This window comes from Amblyraja radiata, chromosome 16, assembly GCF_010909765.2.
Source record: "Amblyraja radiata isolate CabotCenter1 chromosome 16, sAmbRad1.1.pri, whole genome shotgun sequence".
NCBI lineage: Eukaryota > Metazoa > Chordata > Chondrichthyes > Rajiformes > Rajidae > Amblyraja > Amblyraja radiata.
This window is the reverse complement of record NC_045971.1, coordinates 19455007-19476448: the sequence shown is the minus strand read 5'-3', so window position 1 is coordinate 19476448 and position 21442 is coordinate 19455007. Positions and strand designations below refer to the sequence as shown.

Genomic DNA, 21442 nt, shown 5'->3' with positions numbered 1-21442 from the left:
AAGGTGAGAGTGGCAAATCTTAAAGGAGATATGTAGAAAAGGTTTTTTTTTACACAGAGAGTGGTGGGTACCAGGAACAGGCAGCCAGAGGTGGTGGTGGAAGCAGACACAACAGTAGTGGTTAAGAAGCTTTTAGACAGCACACAGATATGCAGGGAATAGAAGGAGGCTGTGAGGCTGCTAAACAGTCACTCTGTACTCACAGTCACTTGATTCTGCGGCTGGCACGGACACTTTAATAACTGGCACTGGCCACTCAAATCAGCTGCCCCGGACATTTTATGATTGGTTTATTGTATTTTAACGTTGTGTTTTACCTGCTTTTAACTATTTATACTGTTCCATCAGGGACTGGATCGTTTTTAGTATTATGTGTGAAATGTTTTAAATTTCATGTGCGATGCTCCGCTATTCCCTGGGAAACGTCTTTTCATTTTGCACTGTACAACTGTTACTTGCAAGATGACAATAAAGGTTGATTGATTGATTGATTGATTGATTGATTGATTGATTGATTGATTGATTGATTGATTGATTGATTGATTGATTGATTGATTGATTGATTGATTGATTGATTGATATGCAGGCAAAGGAGATGTATTTAACTTGGCATCATGTTCAGCATGGAAATTGTAGGCCGAAGAGCCTGTTCCTGTGCTGTACTGTTCTACATTCTATATTAAGTGGGCAAGATTGAATCATTTCTCAAGAGGTTCTGTTCAACTTTAAAAAAAAAATTTTAAATCTACTATTTAAAATTCAGTCTGAAGAAAGGTCTCGACCCAAAACGTCGCCTATTTCCTTCGCTCCATAGATGCTGCCTCACCCGTTGAGTTTCTCAAGCATTTTTGTCTACCTTTGATTTTCCAACATCTGCAGTTCCTTCTTAAACTATTTAAAATTAGTCTTTCCAGCATTTCATGCCATACAATCGGATAAGGTTGGTTGTATCCCAGCTTTGCGATATAGCCATGAGGCAAGGAAGCACAGACTTGCATTTGTGAGGCTCATTTCACAACCACTTTTTATCCTAAAGCACTGCACAGTCGAAGAAGCAGCAAGTTTTGAAGAGTAGTCATGGCTACAATACCCAGCAGTCAAAGTTTCCTCGAACCATCTTTGTTAAACAGCAATGAGATAAATTAGAGACAAAGCTTCAAACTGAAGTACAGAGGATTACAATGCAGTGCAGTGGCACAGCGGTAGAGTTGCTGCCTTACAGCGCTTGTAGTGCCGGAGACCCGGGTTCGATCCCGACTATGGGTGCTGTCTTTTTTTTAATTTTTTTTTAATTTTATTTTTTATTTTAATTTTATTTTATTAGAAGTTAATACAATACAAAACAATACAGTGGCACCTAATTTTAGGTGCCAACTATGTCATACCGTAATCCATTCTATGTACAACCTCTAGTTTTATGTTATGAGTAGGCAAGACAAGAAAAAGAAAACAATAGAAAGGGGAAAGAGTGGAAAAATAGATGGTAGAGAGTAGAAAAATGTGAAGTGTGGATATAAAAAAAAAAATAAATAAAAATAAAATAAAAAAGAAAAGGTGGAAAGTAGAAATAGAAGAAAAGGCCCCTTAAAAAAGAATTTTTCAAATCTATATTCGGAGATGTAGATCTATCCACGTCATGAACTGAAATCAGCAATCCTTATGGTATGGGTGCTGTCTGTACGGAGATTGTACCTTCTCCCCGTGACCTGCATGGGTTTTCTCCGAGATCTTCGGTTTCTTCCCACACTCCAAAGACGTCCAGGTTTGTAGGTTAATTGGCTTGGCGTATGTGTAAATTGTCCCTAGTGTGTGTATGATACTGTTAGTGTGCGGGGATCGCAGGTCGGTGCGGACACGGTGGGCTGAAGCGCCTGTTTCCGCACTGTATCTCTAAACTAAATGAAACAAAAAAAAGATTCCAGTCTCACTCTAGACATTTGAGCAGAAAGATTGATGCTGGCATATCAGTGTAGTACTGAGTGGGTAATGACTTCTGGAAATGCAGTCATTTGTAAGAGACCTTAACAGCCCTGCCTGCTTCTGACATGGATGTAAAATAAAACAAGCGTACTATTTTAGAGCCACCCCCTAGTGCTATGGCTGGTATTTACCTTTCTAACAACACTATTAAAAGAACCAGATTATATGACCACTATTGTCTTATTGTTTGTGAGAGCCTGCTGTGGATGACTGGCCAATAGTGATTCCTACTTTACAAGTGTGAGATTACTTTGAAAGTACCTCATCGACTGAAAAGTCTCAGGATATCCCGAAAAGGACTTGCAAGTCTGCAACTGGCTGAACTACAGGCAAATATTGGTATAATTACCTGAATTTATATTATTTGTGTCAAATAGCAATGCCGCATACATACAGAATAGATAAAAATGTCAGTGACAATATCCACAACCTAACTAGATGTGTAACGATATCACTTTCAGAAAATTGTTGGATTGGTATCACAGTGGTCCTTGAGTTAAAATGACATTAGCCCAGTCTTTCATCTCTACGAGATGATTAAACTGAGAAACACATCTCAAGAATCAAACAACTGGGCACATTGCCATGGAAACAATGCAAGGTGCTGGCTGCTTTACCACAATTGGCTGGTGATGAAAAGTAGAAATGTGGTTCATCCATATGCTGAGTTTGGCCTCTCCCTTTAATCATTTTTTCTTTTTAATACAAGCCTTGCCATAAGCACCATGCGATCAAATGTGTAATGTCTCTATGTGGTAAGTGAGTGAATACAATTCCTCAGGGGTTATGGAGAATGGAGAGGGAATGAGAAGGTGAGCTCACCCTTAGATTAGATCACCTTAGAGGCACAGGGTGTGACATCCAAATGTCAGTGATATCATTTCTAATTGTAAAACATTGTGCTGGTCATGCAACAATTTTCATGAGGCTGTGGAAGTAGTAAAGGGCCTGTCCCATTTGGGCGACCTAATCCGCGAGTTCTTTTTTTTTTTTCAGTGTTCAGTATTTCTTTAATATCATTTTCACTGAGTATTCGCATACACAGAGGAAACGAAGAAACGTTGCTCGGTCAGTTTCCATTCATTGTAGTTAATAAAAAAGGATAAATACATAGAGCTTTAAAAACAAATTAAAATTACCATGTCTAAAAACAGAAAGTAGGCCTAAAATTTACAATAGAATAAAAACAGACATTCCGACCGACAGTGGCTTTACAGTGGCTTTACTTTGACAGGTGCCTAACTGTCAAAGTATGGACGAGGTTGAATGTGTGGATGAACGATATTTGGGGAGGGGACAAAGTCCGTTAATCAGTCTTATTGCCTGTGGGAAGAAGCTGAGGAGCATCCTGCTGGTTTTGCAGCTGATGCTCCTGTACCTCTTCCCAGATGGCAGAATGGAGAAGGTGTGGTGTGATGGGTGGTAGGGGTCCTGGATAATGGAGATGGCTCTACTGATGCTCCGCTTCTTGTATATCTCCAACAGGAAAGGGAGTGGGGCACCGATAATCCTGCTGGCGGTCTTCACTATCCTGTTGAGTTGATATTGTTCGTAAGCCTTGCAGCTCCCGAACCAGGAAGTGATGCCGTAGGTTATTATGCTTTCGATTGTGCCCCTGTAGAAGGTTCTTAGATGGGCAGTAGGGAGACCTGCTTTCCTTAGTCTCTGGAGAGGGTGGAGTCGCTGCTGGGCTCTTTTGACCACTGCTGTGGTGTTGGTCGCAGAGGTCAGGTCATCCGCCAGGTGGAGTCCTAGGAACTTCACACTGCTGACCCTCTCCACAGCAGCTCCATCAATATACAGCGGAGTGTGATGTTGTTTTCCCGCCCTCCTGAAGTCGATCACCATCTCCTTAGTTTTTTCCACATTAAGAGTGAGGTTGTGGGATCTGCACCATCCTGTGAGCAGCTCCACCTCCATCCTGTACGCCGACTCATTGTTGTCACTGATGAGACCAACCACTGTTGTGTCATCAGCGAACTTGTTGATATAGTTGTTACTGAGTCTAGCAGTACAGTCATGAGTCAGCAGACTAAACAGCAGGGGGCTTAGGACACAGCCTTGGGGTGAGCCAGTGCTCACGGCGATGGTTCTTGATGTCCGACTGCCCACCCTGACTGTCTGCTGCCGTTGTGATAAAAAGTTAAGGACCCAGTTGCAAGTGCCAGTATCCACCTTTAACAGCTTCAGCTTCTCCACCAGCTGCTGTGGGATGGTTGTATTAAAATTGTATTGTATTGTATTCTGGCGAGTTTGCCCTCGACTCATACTCGCAGCATGATCGATACAAGGTCGTAGGAGCTCTTCATAACTCTCCTTCATGCTCAAGAGTGGTCTCCGCGTATTTGAGGCCTCAGCTAGGTCACGGCGTTTTTTCCGATATGTTAAAAAATGCCCGCGAGTAAAAAAAGGTTGCCATGGAAAAAATCACTACTTTTTTACTCGTAGGTTTAGTCGTAGTAGGTCGCAGTAGGTCGGCATGTCATTCGTAAGTAATTGAGGGTAGTCGAAGATAGTCGTAGATAGTCTTCATCATAGTTGAACTATTCGTTGTCCAATTTTCCCGAAGTTAGTCGTAGCTAGTCATAAATATATATATACACATATATATATATACATATACATATATATATATATATATATACATATATATATACATATATACATATATATATACATATATATATATATATATACATATATACATATATATATACATATATATATATACATATATATATATACATATATATATATACATATATATATATATATATATATACATATTCATATACATATACATATATACATATACATATACATATACATATACATATACATATATATATATATATATATACATATACATATACTTACATATACATAGCTAGTCGAAGCTAGTCTTCAACATAGTCAAAGGAGGTCAAAGGAGGTCTTCTACATAGTTGAAGGAGGTCTTCAACATGTCATTTTTTTAAAACTCTTCTAAACTCGCTGATTAGGTCACCCAAGTGGGACAGCCCCTTAACAGAGAGTCCCTTGGACTAAATTGATAACAATAATAGCCTTTTCCACCCCTCTCCCGTGGGGCAGAAGATACAAAATGCATGTACCATCAGGTTCAGTAATAGCTTACATCCCGCTGTTATATCCCGCTGTAGTCCTGATCTTCTTACCTACCACATTGTGGGCTTTAGATTTTTTATAACTATAAAGCTATAGTTTTTTAATAACTGTAACACTATAACGCTTTATTCTGCACTCCGGTGTTTTTTCTTTGTAATACCTATTTTACTTGGGTAATGTTCAATTATACTCAGGTATATTATGATCTGGTGTGGCTGGATAGCAAACAAAGCTTTACATTGTATCTTGGTGTACGTGACAATAATGACCTAATACCAATACCGATACCGATACCAAGCCGGTTACTTATTTTAAACATTTATATTTTATCAGCAAGGAGAACTTTAAAAGAAGCAGATGCTGAAAATCTGAAATTAAAACAGAAAATGCTGACAGTATGGAACAGATTAAGTTGCATCTGAGGAAAAATAAAGCTGGTTAATGATTTTTAGAATTTCACCTCCAGTTGTCAGAAATTCTGGATAAAGGGTCTTTGCCCCGAAAAAATAACTTGCTTTCTCTTTCCACGGATGAAGCCTGACCTTCTGATTGTTTCCACATTTTTATCAATACGGGATTATTTTTTTGTTTTCAATTTCGCTTAATAAATAGATGGGGAAGCACGGGGTGTTGGTCTCTCTGTATTTCCACTGACTATAACTTAAGAATTGCACAATGTCTGCTAATAACACCTCCAGTGAAGGTGAGCTGACCTAGACTGATCTGGCGTAAATGCAACTGTGGATCTCGATGGATGAAAGCTCTTTTACTGTTTCGTGGAGATGTCATGCGACCATTAAGGGCCAGAGGGAGTTATTTGGGACCCATGAACCATTGGCCTTTAATTTGTATCATTTCTATGTCAGACAGTAAAAGGTCTTTCATCGCCGGAGGTCCAAGGATTCATTTGCACAACAGATGTAGAGATGTGAACTGAGTGTTGGAAATAACTGCAAGGTTCTTTCATGGGCAGCAGTTCAATGGTTATGAGCTGGAAGTCTGGCCTAACTATTCAAAGACATGAGTTCAAATCCCTGTTGGAATTTAAATTAATTTAGTGTAAATTGTTATTGTACCTGCTTCAACTACATCATCTGTTAACTCATTCCAAATATCCATCATATACTCATCACTAGAGCCAGGATTTTGCCATAACTGCCATGTGCCTTTTCAAGCCTTTTTTGATGATTTCACCAGGATAATGCCTTTTTTCACGATCGAGTGCCTAAATCAGCCTTTTTTAGCTGTTTTGTCAAAAGGTTGTGCTATTTTCTCTAGTTGTACCGTGATTACAATGACATTTTCTATGTTAACATGCTAATATTCATGTTATTATTAACATGTTAACATAGTAAAACTTACAAGAAAACTTCCACCACCGTCGGTCGTTCATTTGTTCGTTAAAATAAATGCTAGTAATTATGTGCAACCGGGCAACTTTGGTCATTTAATGTAGTATACCTTTATATTATCATTTTAAACTATATTTTGGTGGTGGAAGTAAATGACTTTTTTTGTTAATAAATGCCTTTTTCGTGCCTTTTTTGTATTTTTATTATGCCTTTTTGCCTGCCAGTGTTTTTTAGTGCCTAAACATCCTGGCTCTACTCATCACCCTCTGTGTGGAAAACATTGCCCCTCAAGTTGCTATGAATGTATTTCCCTCACCTTCAATCTATGCCCTCTAATTCTTGATGCCCCTACACTGGGAAAAACATTTTGTGGCATTCACTCTACTATGTCCTTCGTGATCCTATAAAATCACCCTTCAGCAACCTGTACTCTAACTAATAAAGTCCTAGCTTGCCCAACCTTTCCCTACAGCTAAGTCTTGGGGACATCACCGTAGGTCTTTTCTGTTTTCTTTCCAGCTTAATGGCATCTTCCTTACAGCAGGGTGACCAAAACAGAACACAATACACCAAGTGCGGTCTGACCAAGGTCTTGTACAATTGCAACATAACGTCCCAACTTCTGAACTCAATTTACTGACTGTTCTTCTTCTTATCGAGTCCACACACAAGAGTAGAAGTTGTTCAGCCAGAGCTGAACACACTTCTTGGCATCTGCATACAATGGTTTTTTTTTTTGGAATTAATTTTATTAAAAGCAATTGTACAGGAATAAAGCAATCGACATGACAGTTATACAATTATTGTACAGCTTCATTTTTAACATTGAAACGTAATTTAAAAAAAGGAAAAATAGAGTAAAAAGGAGAAAATGAAGAAAAATAAGTGAAATAAAAGAAAGGAAGAAAGAAAAACACCCCTAAACTACCAAAGAAGTGCAAGAGGATAGACGAGAAATAAGAAAAAGGAAGATAGAGATATAATTTTTGGAGTTGTGAAGGGTCTTGAGCTTTTATTGGCATTATTTCACTTTTATTCAAGTTTATTCTATACCCTGAAAAGGCACCAAATTGTTCTATAAGGTTTAATACATTTGGGATACTAACTTAGGAGTTGGTGATGTATAAGAGTACATCGTCTGCATATAACAAAATCTTGTTATTGGTATGTTTAGTGTTATATCCATGAATACCCGAATGTACTCTGATGATTTCTGCTAAAGGTTCTATGGCTAAGGCAAATAACATTGGTGAAAGGGCGCATCCTTGTCTATTACCTCTGGATAAATGAAATTTAGGTGACAGTATTTGATTTGTCAATATTCTGGCTGTCGGGTTGTTATATAACAGCTTCACCCATGAAATGAAGTTTTCTCCTAATTGGAATTTTTCCAACACTGTAAAGAGATAGGCTCATTCCACTTGGTCAAAAGCTTTTTCTGCGTCTAAAGAAATCATTGTTAAGTCTTCATTTATCGTTCTATGTGAATAGATTATATTAAACAAACGTCTCAAATCATAAAAAAATGTCGCTTAGGTATAAACCCAGTTTGGTCTGGGTGTATTAATTTACTGATGTATAGACTTAGTCTTCTTGCCAAAGTCTTGGCTAATATTTTCTGATCTGTATTTAGAAGAGCTATTGCCCTATATGATCCAGGCTCTTCAAGATTTTTCTCTTTTTTAGGTATCAATGTAATGGTTGATTCAGCAAAGGTTTGTGGTAAGGTCTGTTCTTTAAAATCATGTATATAAAGGACACGTAAACGTGAGGAAATTAAATCATTACATTTTTTGTAGCATTCATTACTAAACCCATCTGGACCTGGCGTTTTCCCACTTTTCAGTGATTTGATAGTCTCTTCAATATCTTTTATTGTAATCTCAGCATTCTTCTCGTTCCTCCTCAATAAGTGATGGGAGATTGCAATTTTCAAGAAAATGTTTAATCTTTGCAGAGTCGGATGATGTTTTTTGATGAATATAGGTTTTGATAGAATTTTAGGAATCTTTCATTAATGTCTTTGGGAAGTGTGAGCAGCTCTCCTTTTTCTGATCTAATTTTTTGAATAGTATGATCTTTTTTCGTTTTTCTCAGTTGGCGTGCCAGAAGTTTGTGTGGTTTATCACCAAATTCGAAGTTTTTTTGCTTAGTATATTGAAATATCTTAATAACCTTTGCAAAGAGGATCTGATTTAATTTAAATTTTAATGATGCTATCTTATTATGTTTAGCAGTAGTTGGATCAATCGCATTTTCTGAGTCAAGCTGTTTAATCTGTTTTTCTAATTCCAATTATTCCGACCTGTTTTTCTTATTTTGAAAAGCTTGGTACAAAATAATGCAGCCTCTGATAAAGGCCTTGAAAGATTCCCACAATAATGTATCTGAGATGCCGGGTGTGTCGTTTGTCTCATAGAATAATTCCATCTGTTGTTTCAGATAGCCACAACAGCTTGGCTCAGTTAGTATTTGTGGATTAAATCTCCAGAATGTTTTTTTATTATACATTCCTTCTACGTTTAAGGAGAAGGTTAATGGACAGTGGTCAGAAATTATGTTATTATGGTATTTGGGGTTAAAGGTAAAAGGGATAAGTTTTGCATCCATCATAAAATAATCAATTCGTGTATACGTTTTGTGAACACCTGAATAAAAAGAGTATTCTCTTCCGGATGGGTTGGCAATCCTCCTACATCGGTTATGTTTGTGTTATTTATGTACGTATTTAAAAGTTCACTGGATTTTGATTTTGAAGTATTTCTCCTTTGGTGGGAAGATTTATCCAAATATGGATCAAATACAAAATTTAGGTCTCCTCCCATTATCAGATTCCGCTGACAGGAGTAGAAATTATATTAAATATTTTATTAAAAAATTGTGGGTTATCGAAATTAGGAGCATAAATATTCACCATAGTCAGTGGGGTTGAGTGTAGTTCCCCAGATATTATAATGTACCTACCTTCCTTATCGGCTATAGTGGATTTGTGTTTAAATTGTAAATATTTGCGAATTAGGATTGCAGTGCCTCTTGCTTTGGAAGAAAAAGTAGAGTGATATAATTGACCAATCCAGCTAGCCTTCAGCCTGTTGTGAGCTCCATTTTTGAGATGCGTCTCCTGCAAAAATATTATGTCAGTATTAGAAGATTTTAAATGGGCTAAAATCTTGCCCCCTTTTAATTGGCTTGTTAACACCCCGGACGTTCCAACTACAAAATGTAATTCCTCCAATTTTCCGAGTAGCGTCGTCTAGCATTTAAATATTTACATGGCTTCCTTTGATTCAAATGGTTCAGCACAATATTTGAAATGAATCTTTTAGTTGCTGGGTGGATGAGCCCTGTTCCATTTTCCCCTATCCCCTGGAGGTATCTCCCAGAAAAAAAGTGCATTAACAAGAATAGCTAGGCTATTTCGTCGAAAAGATAGAAAGTGAAAAGGAAAAACAACGGAAATTGCAGCATAAAGAAATGCTGCTAGTGAATACCACCCGCTGGTGGTGTAATTCATGATAACTTCCGTAAATGATGTTGATATCAAATAACTCCGCTCCTTAAGGAGTTAAAAAACACTAAACAGAACAGACCACAAAAAACATTGTGTAAGTCCGTCAAGGGATCAGTATTCCCAAGATGTTAAGTATCTTATTGTACACTAAATAGGTAGTTAAATATTGGATATTTAGATGAATATATGGGACTTATTACATAACTTTCTAATATTAGTATGTTAAGCTATTGACCGATTCAAAGTCGGTGAACTTGTAGCAACTTGTTGATTACAAATGCAGTTTACATAAAACATAAATACTCTCCCAAAACTTCCCACAACTTTCTCTAACTAGCTCTCACTTTCATTGACTCTCTCTAGCATTCCCTCGCTCCCTCTCCCTCCCTCTCCTTCTCTCTCTCTGCTACTCTACCCCCACCACTCCCCTTCTCTACCTTGCTCCCTCTCTCTCTGTCATACGATCTCTCTAGTTCTCTTTGGCGTATTAACCGACTCTGTGTCGGCAAGCTTATAACAGCATATTAAATATAAGCACAGTATAAATGCATACAGTATAAATGAATTATAAGCCCAATATAAACCCTAACCCTCATTATAACCCTCATTATAACTGGATACACTATAAATGAATCAAAGACACAGTATAAATTCAGTGTAAATACAGTGTGGCCCTCTTGGTTGGCATCATGACATAAACTCGGTAGGACAGTTACTTATCCTTGATCCGCAGTATCTTGGGCAAACTTGAATGCTTTATCCAGATCGGTAAAGAGGTGTTCAGTTGCGTTATATGTAACTCGCAGTTTGGCGAGTATTTCTGATCTGCAGAAAATACTGACGGCTGCACCTTAGAACTCTCAGCTGCATTTAGCATGTATGCATTGCATTTTTCACAATGACAGTGGACCAGCTTGAAAACAGCTGCAGCCTCAGAGCCCCAGCAGTCTGGGTTCGATCCTGACCTCCTGTGCAGTGTTTGCACATTTTCCCTGGGACTGCGTGGGTTTCCACCAGGTTCTCCAGTTTCCTCCTACATTGCCTAAAGATGTGAATTGGTAAATTGGCTAATTTTAATCGTGCGTGTTGTAGAATCTGGCGATGGGGGGGGGAGTTGATGGGGAGAGTAAGATGGTTGAGGTGCGATTGGTGTAAAAAAAGGGTTTTGAAAGTCAAAGAAGCACAAGGAACAGCAGATACTGGAATCTTGAGCAAGACACAAAGTGCTGGAGGAACTCAGTGGGTCTGGGGAGGGAATGGACAGTTGACATTTTGGGCCAGGCCCTTTTTCAGCTCAACAGGAGTGGGGGTGGGGAAAATCTCTACTGCAATCAGACTGAAGAAGAGTCCTGACCTGATGCTGCCGAATCCATTGTGTTTTGTTCTTGAAAGGCAGCATGGTCTCAGTGGGTCTAAGGGACAGTTTCTACGCTGCACCCAATGTCTCTATGACACCTTAATCTTTCTCAACATACATGAGCAACTCTCACTGCTACGGTAACATCCTCCCTCTTACTGTTTACACACAAGTTTCTAATTGAAAGAAAGGAACCATTTTATTCTGTGCACTGAGTCTTCTCCTCAGATTGGACGATATGGTGCTAACATATGAGGTTCTAACCAAGGGAAAAAAAGTTAGACTGCACAGGTTTTAAAAACCTTGACAGAAAAAGGAAAGCTGGAGGTGAACTTGCTTTATTTATAGCAACGTCAAGATTAGATTTTTGTTTGCGAGTTTAATCAAGAGACGCAATTAGAATAGGTTATAAATCATTTCAAATAGCAGGTTACCGAACTGCATTCCTCGGTAATTTGTAAACAGACTGGGTTGAAACAATGGCCTCTGAGGGGTGGAAGGGAGCCAATGTTCCTCATGGTACTTACCACTTGCTGGAATGGTGGAGGGGAGGAAGAGAAAGAAGAGAGGTCATGCCGACTTGTGCTCCATTAGTTGACAAGGAGAGCTTGAGTAAACTTGGGTTTATTTGGAAGGCACATCATCTGATTGTAATCCTTTCACATATTTTAACTTATCAGTTCAGGAATAGATTGTAATCTGCTTGTTCCAGTAATTCAAATCGTGTCGGTCGAGGCTGATAGATTTGAATTCCGTCATTAAATACAGGCGGGGTGCCGGAAGGCTGGAGGGTGGCAAATGTTGTGCTTCTATTCAAGTAGGGCTGCAGGGATTACATGCCCGTGAGTCTAACATCTGTAGTCGGAAAGTTACTAAACAGTGTTCTGAGGGATAAGATATACATGCATTTAGATGGACAAGGGCTAATTTGGGATAGTCAGCATGGTATTGTACGAGGAAGGTCGTGTCTCACGAATCTGATTGAGGTGTTGAAGACGTGACCAAAAAAGGTTGATTAGGGCAGAGCTTTAGATGTTGTATAGATAGATTTCAGTAAGGCAATCAACAAGGTTCGACATGGTAGGCTGCTCTGGAAAGTGAGAGCGCATGGGATTCAATAGAGCTGAATAGATAGAAAATCGGCTTCATGGAAGGAAGCAGAGAGTGATGGTGGAAGGTTGCTTCTCGGGCTGGAGGCCTGTGACTAGTGGTGTGCCTCAGGGTTCGGTGCTGGGCCCGTTACTATTGGTCATCTGCAGTAGATCAATGATTTGAACGAGAACGTACATGGCATTATTATTAAGATTGCAGATGACACAAAAGTGGGTGGTATTCTTAGATAGTTGTCAAAAATTGCAGCAGGATCTTGATTGGTTGGGCATGTGCGCTGAGGAATGGTTGATGAAATTTAATACAGATAAATGTGAGGTGTTGCATTTTGGGAAGTCCAACCTGGGTAGGACCCACACAGTGAATGGTTGGGCTCTTGGTGGTGGAGTGGAGGGATCAAGGAGTGCAGGTACACAGTTCCATGAAAGTGGTGATAGACACAAAATGCTGGAGTAACTCAGCGGGACAGACAGCATCTCTGGAGAGAAGGAATGGGTGACGTTTCGGGTCGAGACCCAAGACCCATGAAAGTGGTGTCACAGGTAGATAGGGTGATCAAGAAGGTTTTCGGCACAATAACCTTCATCAGTCAGACTATTGAGTATAGTATACGGGAGGTAATGTTACAATTATCTAAGACGTTGGTGAGGCCACATATTGTGTTCAGTTTTGTTCACCATGTTATAACAAAGATGTCAAGCTGGAAAGGGTGCAGAGAAGATTTACAAGGATGTTGCCAGGACTCGAGACTAGATTAGAGGATATTAGCTACAAGGAAAGGTTGGACAGAGTTGGATAGTTTTCTCAGGCCTTTTTCTCAGGGTGGAAATGTCAAAGATGATAGGGCACAGTTTTCAGGAGAGATTGGCAACGTTTAAAGGAGATGTGTAAGGCAGGCTGTTCACATAGCGAGTGGAGGGTGCCTGGAATATGCTGCAAGGGGTGGCGGTAAAGGCAGATTGCTTTCAAAAATAAACTTATTGCAGAATATAAAATATTTATAAAACAAAAACTGTGGAAAAACTCTTCCTACATTCTCAGTGTCTATGCATTCGATAGTGTCAAGCTGAGGCATGTTTGCACCTATCTTTAAACAAAACAGCTTTGCCACACATGTGACCCCGGGGGTGATGTTCCTTCCCTTGTTTGACGGGTGTCCCCTCCAGACTTTGCCCCTCAATGTCCAGCAGCGGAGGACCCTAGACTGTGGTCCTCCCCCACAGAGCCTTGGGTGGTGGAGGCAGACAATAGTTTATACACACTTCATTCAGAAAAAAAAAGTACGTTTAAAGCATTAGTGGCATTAGTGACATTTTCTTTTCCAAAAGTAAACTTTACTCAGTATTTAAAAAAATATATATATGCAAAACAAGAACACTGCAAAAACTCTTCTGACATTCTCAATGTTTATAGTGTTAATTTTGGTAGTGTTCAGAAATGATTCTTATAGTGACAATGATGGCACTTAAGAGCCTTTTAGTTAATATCACCAAGTCATCCCTATAATTAGTGGGTCCAGGAGACATCCTCACATGTTTTAACCATGGTGACATTAGAGCTGAGTGTTTGGGTGGCACGGTGTCTCAGTGATAGAGTTGCTGCCTTACAGCAGCAGAGACCCGGGTTCGATCCTGACTACGGGTGCTTGTCTGTACGTTCTCCCCGGACCCCATGACCGCGTGGGTTTTGTCTGGGATCTCCGGTTTCCTCCCACACTCCAAAGACGTACAAGTTTGCAGGTTAATTGGCTTCCGTAAAAATATATATTGTCTCCTGTGTGTAGGATAGTGCCACTGTACTGGGTGATCGCTGGTCGGCGCGGACTCAGTGGGCTGTCGGGCCTGTTTCCTCGCTGTATCTCTAAACTAAACTAACCTAAACTAAACTAAAAAAAGCTGCATTTGTCACTCATTGTTCCTCTGAACTCTTCCGCTCAGGGTTTACACTTGCTCTCCTTGTACTATTTACTTAACGGGAGTGTTCAGATAAAAAGGAACATTTTGGCAGCCAACATGATAACATTGTGTTTGAATATAAAGTAGATTATATTGCATATCAAAAATGAACAAGATATTTAAATAGCTCATTGAGTTTGCACATTCTGTACCGACTCCAAACTCTCCACCTCCCACTGATTTGATGGTTTCTTTCCCGAGGGCATTTTTACATTTCCTGGGTGTTATATTTTGTTGCGGTGGTCCTGTTGGTATAGAGAAAGTTTTATTTACATGCAACCTGAGGGATCTGGTTGGTTATACTGGCCACTCTGATGAAGGGTCTCGACCCGAAACATCACCTATTCCTTTTCTCCAGAGATGCTGCCTGACGCACTGAGTTGCTCAGGGATTTTGAGTCTATACTGGCCGCTCATTGGCTTATAGCAGGAGAGGTAACAAAGACTTTAGTTTAGTTTAGTTTAGAGATACAGCGGAGAAACAGGCCCTTTGGCCCACTGAGCCCACATCGGCCAGTGATCCCCGCACATTAACACTGTCTATTCTACACACACTAGGGATTTTCCATATATACCAAGCCAATTAACCTACAAACCTGAAGATCTCTGAGAAAACCCACGCACGAGAAAATGTACAAACTCTGTAAGGACAGCATCCGTAGACGGGATCGAACTTGGGTGTCCGGCAGTGTAATGCCCCTGTCCCACTTAGGAAACCTGAACGGAAACCTCTGGAGACTTTGCACCCCACCCAAGGTTTCCGTGCGGTTCCCGGAGGTTGCAGGTGGTTGCCGGAGGTTGCAGGTAGTGGAAGCAGGTAGGGAGACTGACAAAAACCTCTGGGAACCTCCGGGAACCGCACGGAAACCGCTGCACCACCTTGCCGCCACTGCTGGATACAAGAGCAGTGGACCAGATTTTTGGAGAAAAATTAATGGCCTTTTGGGGGGCGATGCTCTCTCAGAGGAGAGTAGCAACAGCCATGATGGTAGCACTACAACTGGCACTGCAGTACAGCATGGAAAGACAAAGTAGAGACAAGCAGTAGTGAAAGGGGATCCAGGGGGGATCCGGCTGAGAGTGAGACTGCAGGACAATATGTTACCTTCATGATGCAGGAGTGAGTATGGAACATCTTGAAAGGGGAGGTTGAGCAGCCAGCGGTTGTAGTCCCTATTCGTAGTAACATAGAACAGTACTGCCCAGGAACAGGCCCTTCAGCCCACCATGTCCATGCTAACCTGATGTCAATATAAACTAATCCTATCTGTCTGTACATAGTCCATCTCTATTTATTATCTGCCTGTTAATTTGAGTGTCTAAATGTCACTAAAACGTTGCTGTCATGAGTGCTTCTGCCACCTCTCCACTGTTTTCTTTCCATTGGTAATTTCATTATGTTGGGTAGACTCCAGTGTTAAAAGGTCTTCAATATTCTGGGTAATTGGTATTGGTTTATTATCGTCATGTGTACATGAGATAGAATTAAAAGCTTTTGTTTGACTGTTATGCTATTAAATCAAATGGGCGGCTGGGTGGCGTAGCAGTCGAGCTACTGCCTTACAGCGCCAGAGACCCGGATCCTGACTACGGGTGCTTGTCTGGGCGGAGTTTGTAGGTTCTCCTCATGACCTACATGGGTTTTCCCTGAGATCTTCGGTTTCCTCCCACACTCCAAAGACGTACAGGTTTGTAGGTTAATTGGCTTGGTAGAAATGCAAATGGTCCCCACCCAGTGTGTTGTAGGATAGTGTTAGTGTGCAGGGATTGCTGGTCTGTGCGGACTGAAGGTTCTGTTTCCGCACTGTATCTCGAAACTAAACGATCATATAATACATGAGTACAATCAAGCCATCGGCAATCTACCTTTGTATGAGCATTGCACCCTATTACAGTCGCCCCAAAGCTGCTGCACTGGACCAATACAATGTTCTAGATTCAAGAATGGGAGTTGTAGACTTTAAAAGAGACTTGCAGGGAATTTTTTAATTTCCACACAGAGCGTGGTGGGTGCCTGGAATGTGCTGCCAGTTGAGATATTGGAAGCAGATAGAAAAGTGGTAGTTAAGAGGCATTAACATAGGCACATGGATATGCTGGGAATGGAGGGTTATGCATCACATGCAGACAGATAAGATAAGTTTACTTTGGCTTCATGTTTATACATTGAGGGGCGAGGGGCCTGTTCCTGTGCTGTGCTGTTCCACTTTCTCTCCTGAGTTAACACTGAGTCCTGTGACACTCACTCAGCTACATCAGGTAGGCAATGTCATTCATCTGCTTTGCACCAGACACCCGAAACAATTAATCCCAAGCTCTATTATGGAAAGAGGTTACCGGGGATGACAGGGTTTGGAGGGAGGGTTGGAAGGGATTCAACGATAAGCTCAAAGCTCAATAAACATCCCCATTGCCACCAACAACTGGGAACCTCTGGCCCATGAACCCTCCATCTCAAAGTGGAGCAGATCACATTCAGGAAGGTAGTGCAAACATAAGGGGTATGCATTTGGGAGCACACTGGACTGTACTGTATTGTGTTGTATTGTAATTAATTTATCGCTCAAAACCTTTCCTATCCTGAGATGTATTAGGAATAGCTGCCACCAAGTATGGATTAATAAAGGCTAGACACAAAGTGCCAGAGTAACTCAGCGGGTCAGGCAGCATCTCTGGAGAAAATGGATGGATGACGTTTTGGGTCGAGGCCCGTCTTCAGAATAAAGGCTATTGCTGCAGGAAGGAGGGGTGATGCAGGCACTTCAGTGAAAATGCTGGAAACTCCGAGTGAGTCAGGCAGCTTCCGTGAAGAGGGAAATAGATGAAATGCTTCTCATCAATAATTTTCCAGTCGTCGAAAACCATCCTGATGACAGCTTATTAAGCTAAGCAATAGCTGCGTTTCATGTGCACAAAGTCTGTCTGATCTGCTGAGAATTCCAAGCATTTTCTGTTTTTAATTTCAGACTTACAGTATTTACCGTTTTATTTATTTTTGTGTCACAATTATGAGAGAACTGACTGAGAGGTGGTGTAAAGTTTAAGAGTGAGAACAAAGGTACATCTTCAACCAATGCCTGTGGAATCTTACAATGGCTGGGGACTAAATCAGGCAATAAACTGCCACATAGCTTGAATAGATAATTAATTCTAACAAATTGTACACTGCGATAAGAAGTTTATAATATCTCCACTGATGATCCTCCAAAATTGGATAAATAAGCCACAGTGAGTTATATTGATAATCAATCATTAAATCAGAAAGACTGTATGGCAGGTAAGTTGGCAGTGTGGCAACAAAATCTATCCTCAGATCAGATGTCTGTTTATCTAGAGTTGACTTACACTGCTAATCAATGGCCAAAATAATAAATGGAAAACTGCAGACTCAGAAGTAATCTGTGAAATAAATCAGAAATATATTCAGCAAGATTTTAAGTATACACGTCTAAGTTTTTTGCCATTAGATACTTTCTCTTCTTTCATATATTCTATGTTATTGCAGGGAAAAAAACTCTTACAACGTGCCAAAGCAATCTATTTAATTATTAGGCGTTGATGTCCTGAAAGTACCATTCTGTGCGAGTAGATTAATAAATTGCTGCAGTGTAGCAAAGCAAAAACCCATTTCCAGTTTGGCACCAGCACAGCAGAAAACCATTTTAAAGCAATTGTTTTTAACTGGTGTTTTCTCAGTGCTTTTCCACGCTCATTTTCCTTTGTACAGCACTGAGCGGCAGCAAAAAAAATTGTAACCATCGAGCGTGTGTAAATGTGAGTGAGTGATAGAAAGAGTGAGTGTGGGAGAGAGAGAGAGTGAATGAGAGAGTGAGTGTGAGAGTGAGTGCGAGAGAGAGACAGAGAGAGAGAGAGAGAGAGAATGTTGGTGCGAGGGTAAATGTTTGTAAGCACAAATGAACAGACCAATATTTTTCTATCATATTTACACACATAGAAATTATTGTCACATTTTTAGCTCTTGATTATTTATAGTTATTTATGTCTGTGTGCTGCTTTTATCTTTTCTGCTTTCCCTTCCCTCCTGCCACTAAAATGTATGACATCGCTACTCACCCTCATTTGCTCCAAAAAACCCCAGAGTTCCTACCATGAACTAATTCTGGCCACAGAAAGGGGCAGTGCATAATCAGATGGCTTCTGAGATTCTCAGACAAGGTGCACACATCGTCTCTTCACAGAGCTTATGCCCTGGATTCTTGAAGTCCCTTATGGACCTGTCCCACCGAGGCGATTTTTTGGGCGACTACAGGCAACTGCCGCAACATTTTCAACATGTTGAAAAATTTTCGCCGACAGTGGTGATAATTTTTGCTGTCGTAGGTTGTCGTAGGTGTTGTCGTAGGTTCTGTCATAGGTTGTCGCCAGGTGTCGAAGGTGAATTCCATTAAAATTAGTCCCTGGCAGTCGCCTAAAGAGTCGCCTAAGTGGGACAGGCCAAATCTGAGGAAGGACATTATTGCCATAGAGGGAGTGCAGAGAAGGTTCACCAGACTGATTCCTGGGATGTCAGGACTGTCTTATGAAGAAAGACTGGATAGACTTGGTTTATACTCTCTAGAATTTAGGAGATTGAGAGGGGATCTTATAGAAACTTATAAAATTCTTAAGGGGTTGGACAGGCTAGATGCAGGAAGATTGCTCCCGATGTTGGGGAAGTCCAGGACAAGGGGTCACAGCTTAAGGATAAGGGGGAAATCCTTTAAAACCGAGATGAGAAGAACTTTTTTCACACAGAGAGTGGTGAATCTCTGGAACTCTCTGCCACAGAGGGTAGTCGAGGCCAGTTCATTGGCTATATTTAAGAGGGAGTTAGATGTGGCCCTTGTGGCTAAGGGGATCAGAGGGTATGGAGAGAAGGCAGGTACGGGATACTGAGTTGGATGATCAGCCATGATCATATTGAATGGCGGTGCAGGCTCGAAGGGCCGAATGGCCTACTCCTGCACCTAATTTCTATGTTTCTATGTTTCTATAAGGCTTTTGGAGTTGGGACGACAAAGGTGGAACCCAGTGGGGTCTGCCAAGACCAAAGGATGAACCCGGCAGTGGTGGGGGGGGGGGGGGGGGGGGGGGTGCGCCTGCTGCAGAAGACAGGACTGTTTGGTGAACTTTTGTAGAAATACAATGAGGGAGCAAATCTCACAATCAAACCCATTTTGAAACCCAAATTAAGCAATGGATAAAAGTTCAGACTCCGATTTTCTCCACTGCTTTTCTGTATAATTCTGGTGATTTTGCAAACTTATTAAAAATTTGTAATGCTGATGTTGGCAGTTCAGGCCGGGTGAGTAATTGAACTCAACGCACTAAGTTAGAATCAATAAACACTCTTAAACAATGCAATACTTAATCCAAAGTACTCAATCATTTTATCTCTACTGATACTAATTCAATTTCTTAAGGGTCAATAGCTCATCCAAAGTATATTTTCTACGATATCATGATCATACAGAAACAAATTGAGATAAATGATCCACTATCGATTTGTTGGAGACATGCACTGAAAAGCTTCATATTGAGCCAGGATGGATCCATGCTTGATAATAAGAACATGACAAGTTAACCAATTTCAATCGAGACAGTGGTCGACTCCCTGCAAATGGACAACATGAATGGAGACAGAAGGAACTGTAGATACTGGACTCTTCATCAAAACATAAAGTGCTGGAGGAACTCAGTGGTTCAGGCAGAATTTGCGGAGAGAATGAACAGGCGACAGGTTTCGAGTTGAGACCGAGTTCGAGTCGAGCTGGGATGGGGCAGAGCTAAAATAATTAGCTAGTATTTCTGTTCCTGATCTCCGTTTGTTCTCCATAGCAAAAATCTTCTTGTGTGGCTAAGATCACATTGCGGGCAAACCAAAATAGGACAACCTTACAACATTCTCTGCTTTTATCTATCTGTGAACTCTGGTTGTTTTGGCCAAATGTTGAAGTTTCTGGTGCCCGTGGCAGATTCCCCCCCCCCCCCCCCCCCCCCCCTTTGTGGCTCGGCATCATCTGAAAACCCAGTGATGAAATTTGTAGGAAAATTCAAGTGTGGGAAATTTGATTCTAAACCAGGTAACAAAATCTGTAATGAGCATTAAAGAGCATTAAAGCATTGCTACTGTTCAGAAGGAGAAGTTGAAACAATGGGCCAAGAAACACAATAAAAAATGAGGCATGAGCAATGTTATTCATTGATAAGCCAAAACGTCCACCAACTTGCACAACAAACGTTCCAAGCTTCTACACCGAGTCTTACCATTTGAGCTACTCTACTGTAGTTCTGCCAAATCAGATGGACATTCATTCTGGCTGGTCAGTAGCTACTGGAGATTTATAGGATTTACACTGCTGCCAATTACTGTTAGGAATAATAGCATGGGTGACCCGGTAACTGTGTGAGTTATGACCAGTGCATGAATTCCCAGGCTAACGTGCCAACAGTGGGACTTTTACACTGCAAAGCCTCACCCTAAATAAAAATAGTTTTATCTCTTCCTCCACAAAAATCTCTTTTTTTTGTTGATAAATCTGTTCCTGCTGGCCTTGCCTCAAGGAATTCCTTAGTCTTGTGTAGTCCCTTGAGATCAAGAATGACTTTCCTCCACTCTGTTTTTCACTCAGGATTCTAAGGAGGTTAAGAAGGCGATTGTGGGAACTGCAATCTCCCGTCTACATGGGCAAGGTTGTGTTCAGTGAGAGGGTGTGCTTCTTCCATTACCTACACAGCGGCTCTGTGCATCCCCAAAACATTGCTCCAAGGATCTCAATGCCATCCTCAAAGCTTCTTGTCCACTTTGAGCAGCTCTAAGCCAGGGATTTGCAAGCACGCAGGGGAAATTTTGCATTTCTTCGAGGAAGCTTTGAGCATCTCCTCTTACTTCCAGGTAATCTCTTCTCCTGATGGAATGCCTGTGTGATGAGCGTGGGGCATGTGATTGACGTGACCTGCCTAGTGTACATGACTGAGTGTACCAATGTTCACCTTGCCGCTCCCTTCGGATTTCTCCACTCTTCCAGCATGCAGAAGATACAATAGCTTGG

At 40.8% G+C, this 21442-nt stretch overlaps 1 long non-coding RNA gene across 1 annotated transcript; it reads left to right on the top strand.

Annotated features, from left to right (window-relative positions):
- Positions 1 to 11168: 11168 nt before the first annotated feature.
- On the top strand, positions 11169 to 20126 carry LOC116982330. The gene is made up of 3 exons (XR_004414424.1): positions 11169 to 11208; positions 11609 to 11617; positions 20098 to 20126. It is a non-coding gene; the product is annotated as an uncharacterized LOC116982330 (long non-coding RNA).
- Positions 20127 to 21442: the final 1316 nt, after the last annotated feature.